The sequence below is a fragment of the Vicugna pacos genome, chromosome 18 (genome assembly GCF_048564905.1).
Source record: "Vicugna pacos chromosome 18, VicPac4, whole genome shotgun sequence".
In the NCBI taxonomy this organism is placed as follows: Eukaryota; Metazoa; Chordata; class Mammalia; order Artiodactyla; family Camelidae; genus Vicugna; species Vicugna pacos.
Window position 1 is genome coordinate 12,386,148 of NC_133004.1, and position 15,267 is coordinate 12,401,414.

The window sequence follows — 15,267 nt, forward strand, 5'->3', positions numbered from 1 at the left end:
AGACTGGAGGGAAAAGAAGGAGACCAGTTTTCTTAAGATGCTCTGGTTAATGTCACCTAATGAAGCCTCCAGAAGCCCATCCAGTAACTTACTGTTTGACCTTAGAACAAATGGACAAATCTCTATGTTGATCCACACCTCTATAATGGCAGGGGTGTGTGTGTGTGTGTGTGTGTGTGGGTGTGTGTGTGTGTGTTTGGAAGAGGGGTTGGCTGGGAGGTAATGGGGCTAATGAGTTGCATCACATATAACTTTACATATATGGTGACTCAGAGGTGCTCAGATTTGGAATGTTAGCAGAGGCAGAGCAGCATCTAAGAAAGAACACAGGATCCAAAGTTAGACCCCTGTTTCTCAATGTGGGGTGATTTTTGCCCCCAATGGGACACTGGGCAACGTCTGGAGACATTTTTGATTGTCACAATGGGAAATTGCTATTGACATCTGGTGGGTGGAGGCCAGGGATGCTGCTAAACACCCTACAGTGCACAGGATGGTCCCCTCAACAGAGAATTATCCAGCCCCGAGTATCAACGGCACTAAGGTTAAGAAACGCTGAGCGAGATGAGTCCTGGTTCTGCCTTACCAGCTGCGCGGCCTTCAGCAGGCTGCTTCTTCCCTGGGCCTTATTTCATCCTCTGAAAAGTGAGAATCAATAACGCCTTCAGCATAGGGCCTTGATGAGGGTTAACTAAGATAATACATGCGAAGTGGCTGCGTTGAGGGGACAACCACAGCTAACAATAGACAGTATTAACTGAGTGGGCTCAGTAGTTCTAGAAATCTCCAAGCTGAGTTTCCCAAACCCACAGGATCCCTTGGGGAGTGAATGGCCTTAGCTGACGGTTCTCCCAGTCCAGCCTGGCTGGTCTCCCCATCTTCCTGTCTCTTGCAGGCAGCAGGTACAGAGAGCACCTTGGATTCACAAGACCTTCCTAAGTATTTAAACCATGAGGATGGACACGGGATCCCTTGGCTATAGGACCCAGAGGGCCAGGCAAGAATCTCCTGCCAGCCAGGCCCTCTGTCTCTGGAGGGGCTGCCACCAGGTGCTGGAGATCAGAATATGGTGAATGATGGAAACTTCTCAGGTATGTAATTATGTTGACCTCATTACAGCGTCCAAGCAGATGATTAGGAAATTTCCACCCACCCCTCCTGCTCTGCTTCCTTGGTGGTCCTGCCCCCAGATGTGGGTCAGGGAGCCTCATGCCTCTCCACTTTACCATCTTCTCATCCAGGCCCTGATGCTTTGTGCAGTGAGCTGGAGTCACTTACAGTACAGGACAGACGGAGGGTCCTAAACGGGTGTGTGTGTGTGTCTCTACCATAAACCATGTTCCCTGTCTTGCCCTGCTGGATGCCGAGAAACAGAAAAAGCCAGCAAAAAAATTAACAGTGATCATGATAACAAGAAAAAAAACAGTTCTGCAAGTGCAGAAAGCTGGCGAAAGAAGGCTGTCTCTCTTTGGGCTGATATGGCTAGGCAGGGAAGGAGAGACAAAAGGCACCTACACACAGAGAAACATCCTCAAGGCTAAATGCTCTCCATTCTTAGTTTGCATAAAAAATCACCGTAGAAGCTTGATCAACTTATTGACAGAACAGAAAGAGACTCACAGACATAGAAAACAAACTTACGGTTACCAAAGGGGAAAGGTGGGGGGAGGGATAAATTGGGAGTTTGGGATTAGCAGATACACACTACTATTTCTCAAATAGATAAACAACAAGGTCCTACTCTACAGCACAGGGAACTATATTCAATACCTTGTAATAACCTATTATGAAAAAGAATATATATAAAAATATGTATATAGATATACACACCTCTGAATTGGGGTTGATTTTAATTGGGTGGACAAGGGGTCAGGCCACTGTACCCGCCCTTGGGGAAGTACTGCTCTGAGCCAGGGCGTCTCACGTGCACCACAATCACCTGGAGGACATCGTGCTAGGTTCCTGTGGTCACCGTAACAAAGGAGCACACACTGGGTGGTTGAAAACAGAAATGCATTCTCTCACTGTTCTGGCAGCCAGAGGTCCAAAATCAAGGCATCTGCCAGCTTGGTTCATTTCAGAGGCTCCCTTCTGGCTTCTGGGGCCTCCAATCCTTGGTTTACAGAGGCATCATTCCAATCTCTGCCTCTGTCTCCACATGCATTTTCCACCGTGTGTCCTTTCCTCATTTCTCCTCTTACAAGGACACTTGTCATTGGATTTAGGTCTCATCCTAATTCAGGATGACCTCATCTCATCATCCTTACCTTCATTACGTCTGCAAAGACCTTTTATCCAAATAAGGTCATCTCCCAAGTTCCAGTTGGACACATCTTCAGGGGGGCCACCCGTCAACACAGATTGCTGGCCCCACCCCCTAGAATTTGCATAGCTAACACGTCCCCAGGTGATGCTGATGCTTTGGTCCAGGGACCACACTTTGAGGACCGCTGCCTTAGGCAAAAACTCCACATCCGAGTGATGTGATTCTCTGATATTTAACAAGTGTTGGACATCTACACGGAACAGAACAACGAAAGATGGCAAAGACTCTTGCCCCCGTCTTTCATCCTTGCCCACCTCATCAGTCCCCAGTTCATCTTCAGGAAGCAGTAAGGCCTATTGTACGCAAAAAGTGGGGGTGGGTGGCATTGAGCTTAGCCAGGCCTGGCTCTGGCTCTTGTCAGCTGTGTGGGTTTGGATGAACCGTTTCGTCTCTCTGAGCCTTAGTTTCTTCCTTTCTAAAATGGGACTAAGAATCTTGCCTGGCCCAATCGTACTTCTTGAAAAGGTTGCATGGACCATATAGGTAAATGCAGCTGTTGCTACAGCCAAATATCTCAGCGAGCCAGTCGCCCTGGTAAGTGGCCCAGCTGCTATGTGCACTGGCCCATGGTAGCAGGAAGGACGGTGGCTCTAATTTTGCCGCGTGATGACTGGAACAAAGTGTGTCCTGCCCCGTCCTTTCCTCTCCTAGTCCCACAGAGCCGCGAATCCCTCCCTGCCCACCAAGCTCCTGCCAGGCCAGAATCCAGGCGGGCAGGTAATCACCCTCGTTGTCGCCCACCTCCGTGGCGTTTCCCCAGGACGAGCCTCGTTAGCTTTGATCTGACCAGCCTATCAGCCTTGGTCCCAGGTTTATTTCCAGCTGCCGCTTTGCAACATCACTGAAGTGGCTTTGACACTTTGAGGACACCGGGGAACCGGCCTGGGCCAGCCAGCTGCCTGCCAGGAGACTGACGGGCACTCAGGCCTTCAGAAGGAACTGAGCTGGAACCAGAGACAAGGGATCATCTGATGTCCTGGGACTATAGAGAAGCAGGGCTCTCTCGTCCGCATCCCTGTGATGGGAAAGCATCATGCAATTCAGGAGGCACTGTGATGTCAGAAAGGCCTGGGTTCAAAGCAGGCTGCCTCTCCAGCTAGCTACGTACCCTCCAGCCATCCCTCAACCTCACGGAGCCTTGGGGACTTCATCGGTAAAGTGGAGGTAGGAAGAGAAACGGCCTTGTAGGGTACTGGGAGGACACTAAGAAGTGCTCCACGTTTAAGTGTCTGTGTGAGTGCTTGCCTGGCATGGAGGAAGTGCCCAAAGCACCCTGACGGCGGGTTATTGTCCCTTTTATGGGAAAAGCACAGGACCCGAGAACCACAGGCTCACAAGCATCTCACAAGTGGGATGTACCTAGGACCCTCGTCACCCTTTTCTTTAAATACACACAGTATAAAACTTACCATTTAACCGTTTTTAAGTGTACAGCTCTGTGGCATTAAGTACATTCACACTGCTATGCAACCATCACCACCATGCATCTCCAGAACCCCTTGTCATTGTTATCCAGTGAAAAAAAACAGGTGTCACTCCAGTTCCTCGGACCTGCAGGGCTCAGCTGGTTACTCGAGGGAGAGAAGAACCAGCTCAAAGGATGGGGGTCACAGGGGGCAGGAAGGGTCTTGAGAAGCATCTCATGTACCCCTCTACCTCTGTGAGCCTGGGTCCCACACCTCCCACCCCTTCTCTAGGGTCCCCAGCGATGGTGGCTATGCAGACTTCTGAATGACAAAACACACCAGGGTTCAGATCTCAGCTCTGTGTAGTCTTAGCCACGTTATTTGTCTCTCTGCCTCCTTCTTCTAATCTGTAAAATGGGGAGAAAAATATCACCTCCTTCATAGGCTCGCTGATAAAATTAGCAAACAGAGACCGGTGAGAAGGTGACAGCTATTATGAGAGCCCCCTCCCAGCCGCCTTCATCAATGTCTCTATGGAAATCTGTTAAAGTGGCCTCTGTCTGCAACTCAGAGTCCTCATTAGGATAGGAATTCCCTCCCCAGCTTGGGAGTCCTGCCCACCATGGCACACTAGGGTGCCTTTCATATTCCGGAGAATGTCCCTCCCCCAAAGGGGACTGAGAACAAGAATGGTCCCCAAATCTGCCCGCCAACCCAGAGTCGGGCCCCAGCCTGGCCAATCACATGTGCTTTCCCGGCAATGGTTTCCTAGGCAACCAGCACTCCTGTGCCAACCCAGAGAGAAGGGATGCTGGGCGAGGGGGCGCTGAGGGGAAGACCCAGAGAAAGACCAGGGGAGTGGCGGCCCGACAGCGAGAGGGCCAGCACCAGAGGGGCACAGAGGACAGGGACAGTCATGGAGATGAAGGGGCACAGGCAGGGTCAGTGGGGGAAGAAACGGAGAAGAGTGGAAGGAGAAAAAAAAAAGAAAGGGGATCTCATCTCTTCTTTTGCTGTCTTCACACGTACACATACACATATATACACACATGCACATACCCACCTGCACACACAGTCACACATACACACAGAAGATCAAAACACACAAGTAGACACAAATACACACACACATATACAAGTCACAGCAGAAGCCGGGCTTCCTGACAGTCCAGCTGCAATGTTTGTTGGCATTCCAGAAGCCGATCAAAACCTTGGCTCAAAACCAATTTCTCTGTGGAGCTCCCAGGATGGGATGGAAGTGGAGGCCAGTCTCGCTCCCCGTCTCAAAGCAAAGCCACTCTGACTGTCGCACAAGGTTTGGCACTTTGAGGGGACTATCCCCAAGGTCCCTTAATGACGAGGAGAGTGAGAATGAGCACATGGGTGTCTGTGTGTGTGTGTGTGTGTGTGTGTGTGTGTGTTCACCCTTTTATGAACCTTTTGATTTTCAGGTCCATGAAGCAACAGGAAAGTGGTGAAAATCCCCACGAGGTGTAAGGCACTTCCTCGGTACGAGGCAGGTTTCCCCGCAGCGGCTCATTTCACCCACATGACAGTGATGGCTGTTAGCCCATTTTATGGAGGAGAAAACTGAGTCATGGGAAGATAGAGAGTGCTGCCCGAGGGCTAACACCTGTCACTCATGGACCCATGACTCAAACCCAGGGAGCCCGGTCTCAGAGCCTGTGTGCAGAACCACTCAGCTATTCAGCCCCCCAGGGTAACGGCCCCATCCAAGCCCTCCTGGACCTGGCGGCCTGTTAGAGACTGTGCATTGTCAGTCAATGCTGCTCTCTGAGCATTTGACAACTGACATCTAAAGTGAGATTTGAAGGTTGAGGAGGAATTAATGGCAGGACAGAAGCCAGGGTGGAAGGTGGGAGTGCAGGGTATGCCGAGCAGGTGAGAAATGGCACGAAGCCCTATTACAAAGCCTGGTTGGAGTCAGTGTGGCAGGAGCAGCAGACGCAGGTGGAAATGGACAGGTGGGCACAGGCCAGTCAAGGCAGGGCCTCAGCTGGAATGGAGAGTTTAGACTCTACCCCAAAGGCAATGTCAAGTCACTGAAGATTTTTCCTTTAGATGAGGAATCACAGGACCAGATTTGCTCTTAGAAAGATTGCCTTGGCTTCAGCCAAGAGAATAGATTGAGGGTGAGAAGTCCTGCTAGAGAGACACAGAATCTCATCTGATTCTTCCCTGAGGGGCAGATGAGGAAACCAAGGCACAGAGAGGAAAAGCCATTCGCCCAAAGTCACTCATCTGGAAGGTCATGGAACCCATATTCGAACCTGACTTCATCCAACTCCAAAGCCCAGATCTGCAGCACCGGCACACGCCCCGCCTATCCGGGCATCACTTAGAGTCTCATCGATCTCCTGGCCACCAAAAAGCTGTATGAGATTCTGCTGTGGCCATTTCTCCTGCATCAGGACCCGATTCTACATTCAGCACTGAAAAGGAAATAAGTGTAAGCACCCAGTCTGGGCGTTTCTGACTTCAGAAGTTTAATTCTCCAGGTAGTGTCACTAACCCTATTCCTAGAGGCCTCATAGGCACAAATTAGTCCTTCCTATCTGAACCATCCATCTTAAGACTCAAAGCATCTAAAGCTCTAGGGGGCCTTGATGGCGCGAGCTCCAGCCCAACCCAGAAGAGATACTTTCCCCAGATTCCATGCCCAGCCTGTGCTCTAAAAGCAGACACTTAGAACAAGCCTGCTGGAGCCTCTATGGGTGAGGATCCTGGATTCCAGCGTCACGATGCCACCCCTTTGCTGAGGAACCTTCATTAGGTCTGGGGAGGGAGGAGGACACCGCTTAGTGGCAGAGCATACCCTTAGCATGCATCAGGTCCTAGGTTCAATTCCCAGCACCTCCATTTAAAAAAATTAGTTAAATAAATAACCTAATTACCTACCTCCCCCTAAAAACCCTAAATAAATAAATAAGTAATAAAATGAAAAAATAGGTCTGGGAAATAGTATAAATATATCTACTAAAGGTAACTGATCATCTAGAGGCCCTATTTGGGGTTCACGGGACTGGCGACCATTACAGAAACAGCAGCCTGTGCTTACTGCATGCCTGCTGTATGCCAGGCATGCTGCAAAGTGCTTGACCTTCACTTCTCTTTAATTCTTGGAGCATCCCTATGAGGTAGGTTTGGTTAATATTCCCACTTTAGAGATGAGGAATGTGAGGCTCATAGACGTGAAGTGACCTGCCCACATTAACCAAATTATTAATCACTTTATCCAACACATATATTCACTGAGTGCCTACCATGAACTAGGCACGCTTCAAGCACTGGAGCTACTCCACTGAACACCAAGAAGCAACAGCCAAAAAACGGTTCTCATGGAAATTATAGTCTAGAAAAAAGAGGCCAAAGATAAACAAATAAATATGCAAAGTATAAATAAGCATGATGATGGTGATAAATGCTATAAAGAAAAAAGAAAACAATTAAAAGTGATACTGTATCAGTCAGGATCCATTAGGTTTTGCTGCAGTAACAAACAACCCCTAAGTCTCAGTGGCTGGTCCATGTCTCACTCACAACACACGTGGGATGCAGTCCCTCAGGGACTGAAGCTAATGGAGGCTTCATCTCAGTGTATTCCATCTCCACAGCAAGGGGAAGAGGACATGGAAAATCACACACTGGCTCTTAAAGCTTCCACCGAGAAGTGACATGTGTCACTCTCATTTCATTGATCAAAGAAAGTCACATAGCCACTACTACCTTAAAATAGACGGAGAAGAGTGACCCTAGCCTGTCCCTAGGAGATGGAGAAACAAGAGTATTGTGATCAGCCCTCCTCGTGTCTCCCTCAGTGAGGGATGGAGAGTAACTGAGGGAGCTGCTTTGAGCAAAGAGATCAGAGAAGGCCCTTTGGGTACCAAATTGCAGGACCGGGACTTAAACCCTGGTCTTTCACAAGCCCACACCTTCTCACCGGGCCAGCCTACTAGGATGAATCACCAACAGACCCTGACACAAAAGAGAGTTCATACACCACTGGTGCACAAGACCCACGGCCTGCAGATAGAGCTGTGGCCGTCAGCACAATGCCAAGGTCTAGTTCAGACTGATGAAAGACTTGCCAAGTCATCCTGACAAGCAGACATTCCAGGAACTCCAGACAACAGTCACTGTTTCTGCCTTTCTTGCAGAATTCAAAAGACTTACACCCTGGTTCTGAAACTTATTTTCCTTTCTCTATTCCTTTCGACAGAAGAGCGCAGTGTAGAAAACATGGCAAGCCTTCTAACCCTTCCACAGCAACAGAATTGTTAAAATAGGCAAAGGACATTAAAAGCATTTAAAAAGAGAAAAAAAAATTTCCCAAGAGCTAGAAACAAGGGTAAAAGGCCACCTGGATGCCCAAAGTTATCATTTTTAAATCCAGTGGTTGAACAAATGTGCCCTTTCTGTGTGAACAGTGTTAGTTTCCATTGGTGGTGCCCTGGACATGGTTTTGTCCTTAAATTCTGTCCTCTTCTCTCTAAAACCTTCATGTTTATATTTCCATCCAGTCCTGACCCAGAGGATGAGCTGGTATTTTGAATGGTGGTGAAGGGATGGGTTTGAGGGAAAGAGAAAGAGGAAGAACATAAGGAAGAGAGAAGAGGAGAGAAGAGAGAGGCTGAGGATGGGAGAGGGAGGGAGAGAGGCGGAGGGGCAAAACCCAGCACCAGTCAAGTGTGCTCACTGTCAAGGATGCAGACAGAGGACCAGAAGAAGCAGGTAGAGGAGTGAGACTCAGACATGACACCTTTGTTAGAGGGGACCATGGTCTAGGGGACCCAGGGGAGATAAAGGCTAGACTGAGCACATTAAGGCAACCTGCCTACTTCTCACTGTCCTCTTGAGAGGTGGGACTTATCCCCATCACCCAGATGAAGATTCAAAGCTCAAAGGAGGGAAGGAGTACGTGGTCCATCAGGCATCAGCTTGAACATCACACCTCAGCGAGGCTGCCTCTCCTCTTGGCCCTGGCTGGTTTCCTCCCCATCGCTGCTCATGCATTTTGTTCTCTTGTTTCTCACCTGCCACCACAGTGGGGAGACCACAAAGATAAGCTACCTAAGTGTGAGGAGCTGTCTCTGTTCATTTCCTGCTGAATCCTCGGCATCTGCAGAAGTGCCCAGCACATAGTAGGTGCTCAGAAATATCTGTCGACTGAGTAAGTGAATGACTGGGACCTGCCATTACACCCCTTTGCGTCTTGGCTCTCGGCAGTGGAAGTTGAGAGTCGAAAGTTAAAATAGAAGAAATAAGGGGTGAAGGCAAGGGGGCAGACAGAGGCATGCAGGATCGCCGTGAGCCTCAGGCACCATACAGAGCTGCCTGAGACAGGAAACCTCAAAAGCACTGGGCAGGGCAGAGTCACGGCTGGGGTGAGGGTGGGGGTCAGAGACAGGGGCCAAGCCAAGCTCAGAAATGGGGGGGGGGCTGCCCAAAGAGTGGAAGCCTCTGCGTTTTCCTGGGTGCCAGGACGTTCCAGGGTGGATTTTTCAGGGTCATGGTCAGCATACCCAGTCTCCTAGTGGGCACATGTCTGCTGGCCTCTGCTTCAGGGTCCCCATTGTCTCTGTCTCACTTGTAGCCTCTCCCGCCTATGTGCCCTTGATTAGAAGCCATCTGGGATCCCTGCTGGAACATGGTAAGATGCAAATAAAAATGCCCCAGTATGTAAAAGTAACCTGCTTTCCTGGTGTGAGGAAAGGAGAGGATGATGAAGGACCCGGCACTCAGACATCCTGCACCATTGTTTCATTGATGCCCCACAGGAAATCACTGAGGTGGAAGTTAGTGTTGTCCCCACTTTAAGGATGAGGAAACTGAGGTTCAAAAATAAACGTGGTGATGGCTAATCTGTCCGGAACACTTTGTAAATGCCAGGCACTATCCTCAGCACTTGACATAATTTTTTTTTCAAGTTAAAGTCACAACCAACTTTGAGATAGTGCTTTTATTAAACCCATTTTACAGATAGGGAAACTAAGGCACCTGCTAGGCTTCTACGCAGCGGGTCTAGAAGCACTCAGGCAAGTTTTTCTGGCTCCCAGCACTGTAGTCTCTACATCAGAAACCAGGACTAAAGTAAAAGCAAGTGAGCCACTCTCCTTGGGTGCAAAATATAAGGGCAGCACCAAAACACTGAGTCACCAAGATAAATAATATTTTAATGCAGTAGTTTTAAAAATCATAATTAATTCCAAATAATCCATGATGCAAAGTGTCCAAATTTAAAATCAAGACAGAATCAGTAAGTATGCTTACTTACTCTGTACCAAGACAAATTAGAGCCTGTGGCCAAAGGAATAATCAGGAATCCCTCCTCACCCTTGTCCAGGAAACTCCTGACTAACCTGGGTGTCAGGGGCTCAAAAAGGCCATGGTAACTTACGCCCTCGGATAATAAAAACCCCAGCACTCTTTGCAGCACTTTAGCAAGCGTTCTGCAAATAAAGCCTCAGTAAAACCTGTTGAGGTACATAAGACCTAAATCACTTTTCAGCTGTGACACTTGGGACACAGAGAGGTTAAGCAGCCTGCTCTAGATCACACAGCAGGGTCCACTGTACCTCATCACAGCCCTTGCCATAGAACTTCCAGATGCAAAACAAATCACCATCTTTGCCCATGAGATTTATCTGAACACTCTGCCATTTCCCCAGTCTGCATGGAGTTAGCTGATCACTCCCAAGAGGGCTGCCAGATTTCACAAATAAAAATACAAGATGCCCAGTTAAACCTGAATTCCAGATAAACAAAGGGTAATTTTTTAAGTGAAGTATAGTTGGTTTACAATGTTGCGTTAATTTTTGGTGTACAGCATAGTGATATATATGTATATATTCCTTTTCATTTTCTTTTTCATTATAGGCCATTACAAGGTATTGAATATAGTTCCCCATGCTATACGGTAGAAACTTGTGTATCTATTTTATATATAGTAGTTAGTATCTGCAAATCTCAAATCCCCAATTTATCCCTTCCTACCCCCTTTCCCTCCGGTAACCATAAGTTTGTTTTCTGTGTCTGTGAGTCTATTTCTGTTTTGTATATAAGTTCATTTGCATCATTTTTTTTAGTTTCTACATATAAGTGATATCATATGATATTTGTCTTTCCCTGTCTGACTTATTTCACTGAGTATGATAATCTTTAGATCCATCCATGTTGCTGCAGATGGCATTATTTTATTCTTTTTTATGGCTGAGTAGTATTCCATTACATAAGTACACCACAACTTTTTTATCCAGTCATCTGTTGATTGACATTTAGGTGGCTTCCAGGTCTCAGCTATTGTAAATAGTGCTGCTGTGAACACTGGGGTGCACGTATCTTTTTGAATTAGAGTTTTCTCCAGATAGATGCCCAGGAGTGAGATACAGAAGATAATCTTTGAGTATAAGTCCCATGCAATATTTGGGACACACTTATCCTAACGTTTATCTGTTGCTTATCTGAAATTTGAATTTATCTGGGCATGCTGTGTTTTACTTGGCAACCCTAGCTGTAACAGACCTGGGGTAACAAAAATAACCAGATACTACAAACAATCACTTCACTGGGTACTTACTTGGCCATCATTTGCTCCCTGCCCCCACATCAAGTTCAGCCCCATTTTTCTTCTCTCCTTTTCTCAGGCACATGAAGTTCTTTCCAACCTGAAAGACCTTGCAAGGGGTCCTTCTGTCTGCTTGAAAGCTTCCTTCCCCCACTATTCAATCACTCCATCTTTTCTGTCCTTTGTGTCTTGGCTAAATCTTCCTCCTCTAAGAAGCCTTCCCATCACCTCACATCTCACGCTTTCTGCCTCTTGTTTCTTCCCTTTAGAGCAGGACTTGCAGCTTATGGTTTTATCTGATGGCGGGTTATTTGGTTTGAGGCTGCCTCTCCCCAGTGGACGGCAAGCTCCAGAGGGCAGAGGCTGCACCTGTCCCCTCCCGCCTCCACCCCCAGCACCTAACAGAGCGCCTGGCACTTAGCAAGTGCTCAGCATATGTGTTGAGCCGATGGAACCACCGGGCAGCCCCAGTCCAGCAGCACCTCGCCTGTCCCCAAAGCAACCTCCTACGTGGCCTCATACTCATGTTCCCTTTAACCCAGATCTGTCAAGTTCAAAGGCTTTGCCCACATCAAACAGCCTTAGACGTTCGAACTCACCAACTTTCAGATTACTTCTCCTAAAAACAATAACAAACCTCTCTCCAGAAAAAGTATTACATAACCCTAGATGGAGGAATAATCATCAAAAATATTTCCTTGCCTAACATCATCCTGTTATTATTTTGACATCTGTGTAGGCTGCAGAATGATTCTTTTAACGCTGTGTGTGAGGCATATTTATATCTCTGGCTGGAGCACGGAGCATATGCAAAGGCTTCGGAAGCCTATTCCAGTGTGTCTCGCTTGTGGCCATATCAGGCCCCGGGCGGAGGGCCTGCGGAAGCATCTTTGGCATTTACTATGTTTAAGGGGATTCATATCCGAGTGGCAGGGGAATAACCACGCCCTGCTGTTCCTACCTGCCAGTGCCGTTGGTCCCGATGGAGATGGGAAGGTCGGGAACAAAGGGCTCCCCTCCCCCACCCCACACACCTGGGCTTGAAGGGGACACCCTCTGCTTCCAAGTAGCAGTAGGAGCAGCTGCCAGCGACGGCGAGCCTGTTCTGCCCAGCGTCCCACTCCGGTGTTTCCAGGCATCATTTCTTCCAATCCTCACCATCACCCTCTATGATCGGTTCCACTCTCCCCACTTCTCAGAAGAAAACTGAGCCCCTGAGAGAGGTTTAAAAAAAAAAAAGCCGGCCTCATGTCTCTGGTCAACAGGACACAGAGCAGGGGACTTCAAGCTCAGTCTGCTTTTCCCAAAGGCAGATACGCACTTTAGGGACAGTCTGGCCCAGATCATCACTGTCCTCACCAGCAGCACCCGGCAGAGGAAGAGGGGGAGGAAATCTGGATGGTTCTCACGGGGAAGATGCCCGTTCCGCCTAAATGACGTGCACAGTGGGGCACAGCGACAGGGTGGAGAGGACTGTGGCTTTGGAGTCAGGCCTGTCCGGGGTGCAGTGGGGCCACTGGCACATCGCTGATGTGGAACCCTGATCCGGGGTCAGGACCTTTCGAATCCCAGCTGCCTCACCTGCAAACTGGGGACACTAACGGTAATGACCCCCTGTGTTAGTTTGCTAGGTCTGTACTAGCAAAGTACCAGAGACTGGGTGGCTTAAATTCATTCTCTCACAAAATCAAGGTGTCGGCAGAGTTGGTCCCTTCTGAGGGCTGTGAGGGAAGGATGTGTCCCAGGCCTCTCTCCTTGTCTGGGAGGTGGCTGTCTTCTCCCTGTGTCTCTCCACATCGCCCTCTCTCTCCAAATTTCCTCTTTTATAAGGACATCAGTCATACTGGACCAGGGTCCACCCATGTGACCTCACTTGAACTTGATTGCCTCTGTAAAGACCCCACCTCTTGAACAGATAAAGAAGATGTGGTATATATACACAACGGTATATCACTCAAACATAAAAAAGAATGAAATGATGCCATATGCAGCAATGCAGATGAACCTAGAGGTGATCATGCTAAGTGAAGTAAGTCAGACAGAGAAAGAGAAATTTCATGTGATATCAAGTATATGTGGAATCTAAAAACAAAGATACAAATTTACAAAACAGAACTAGACTCACCAACATAGAAAACAAGCTTATGGTTACCAAAGGGGAAAGGAGGGGAGGGATAAATTAAGAATTTGGGATTAAAATATATACACTACTATATAAATAACAGATAAACAACAAGGACCTATTATATAGCACTGGGAACCATATTCAATATTTTGCAATAACCTATAGTGGAAAAGAATCTGAAAAAGAATATATATATTTATATATGTATGTATATATGACAGAATCACTTTGCTGTGCACCTGAAACATTGCAAATCAACTATACTTCAACTTTAAAACTTTTTAATAAAAAACTGGGGAAAGAAGACCCCATCTCTGAATAAGGTCACACTCTGAGGTATTGGGACTTCAACATATGAATTTGGGGGAAGATACAATTCAACTCATTACACGGCCTCATAAGAATGTATTATTGATTAATACAAAAATATATATATTCAAACACCTTCCCAAATGTCCATTCCCCAAACACACAGCCATCACATACCTTGGTCAAACGGTCTAGAATTACATACTGTCCTGTGGTGGGCTGCTTGAGTAGTTGGTAATGATGTTCGTGCGAACTGGTCCTGATCTGGGTCCTACAGCTGGAGACACCTTCTCCAACACACACACACACACACACACACACACACACACACACACACACACACACACACACACTGTCCCAGGCAGGCCAAAGGCACGGAGCCAGCATGGTATGCGGCGGTCCTGAGTACATGCGAAGCCGTCAATGACCCACCCCTACAAGCTTATACCTGCAGCTCTGAAAGCTAGGAAGAGGACCCCTGCAGCTCTAGCACCCTCTTCCCAGCTTCGCCACTTCCTAACATCACGGCTTCCTCCCTAGGCCTCAACTTTGCTCACCTGCAGAATGGGGGAGATAACGAACACCCATTGTGACAGTTGGGAGAATAATAAAAGAAGAAGCATAAAGTGCCTCCTGGCTCAAGGCTGAACATGGCAGGTATTTGCCAACGTCAGTTCCCTTTGCTGAGTAACAGGCACAGGGAAGGACCATGTGTCCCAGACTTCGGGATGTTAAGAATCACCTCTTCCTGTAGAGGCGAAAATTCAGTCACTTGTGGACCAGGCCTGGGAGCCTGCATTTTAACCAGCTTTCCGTATTATCAGCAGACAATGAGCAAGTCAAAGTGGTATTCACTCAATCATTGGAAAAGGTTTTGTTTTTTCCCCAAAAGTCATCTGCCTGGACTCTGCCACAGCCCAGCCCTACTGAATCAGCCTCCTGGGGGCCAGACCTGCACATCTACATGCGGAAACAGCCCACTCCCCGGGCGATTTTGAGGCGCACTCTTGGTTGAGAATCACCTAACAGAGTAGGTCTTCAAACCGTGTAATTAATGTATCTAATCCCCTTGGGAGTGTATTCAAAATGCAGGCTCCTGGGCTCTGACTCCCCAGACTCTAATTCTTGGGTGTGTAACGAGGCCCGATAATCTGCGTATTAACAAGCCTCTCAGGTCAATCAGGACATGGGGAATCAGGGGGCCCTGCCACCTGCCCTCCACAAGTGGGAGTCTATTCCATGGCAGGCAGCTCAGGCTCAGGAATGTCCCAGCATGGGCACTCCGGGAGCCTCAGCTGCGCACACGACGCCTACTCAGTAGCCCCCTCTGCTGGCAGGTCCACTGCACCAAGGCCATCTCCTTGGACTTCAGGCTTACGTTTTTCTCTCCCACCTGTTTTCTGCACCGACCCCTCCAATCCATACTCTCCTCTGCCAGCCTCATAGCTAGCATACCACAGAGCCTGTCTTCACTTTAAACTTACAAACCTGCTGGACTCACCGTCTCCCCATACCT

General features: G+C 48.1%; 1 protein-coding gene and 1 long non-coding RNA gene across 4 annotated transcripts in view; one reads left to right on the forward strand and one right to left on the reverse strand.

Annotated features, from left to right (window-relative positions):
* SHISA9 (shisa family member 9) overlaps positions 1-15,267 on the reverse strand; it is a 265,643-nt gene that overhangs the window by 121,280 nt on the left and 129,096 nt on the right. The gene's annotated exons all lie outside the window — the stretch shown is intronic.
* On the forward strand, positions 3,442-14,393 carry LOC140686907 (uncharacterized). Of its 2 annotated transcripts, none has more exons than XR_012060910.1 (7): positions 3,442-3,490; positions 4,929-5,047; positions 5,184-5,241; positions 5,943-6,202; positions 8,799-8,923; positions 9,347-9,403; positions 14,292-14,393. It is a non-coding gene; the product is annotated as an uncharacterized lncRNA (long non-coding RNA). The 2 variants fall into 2 exon arrangements; XR_012060911.1 differs by having other exon boundaries at positions 8,799-8,894.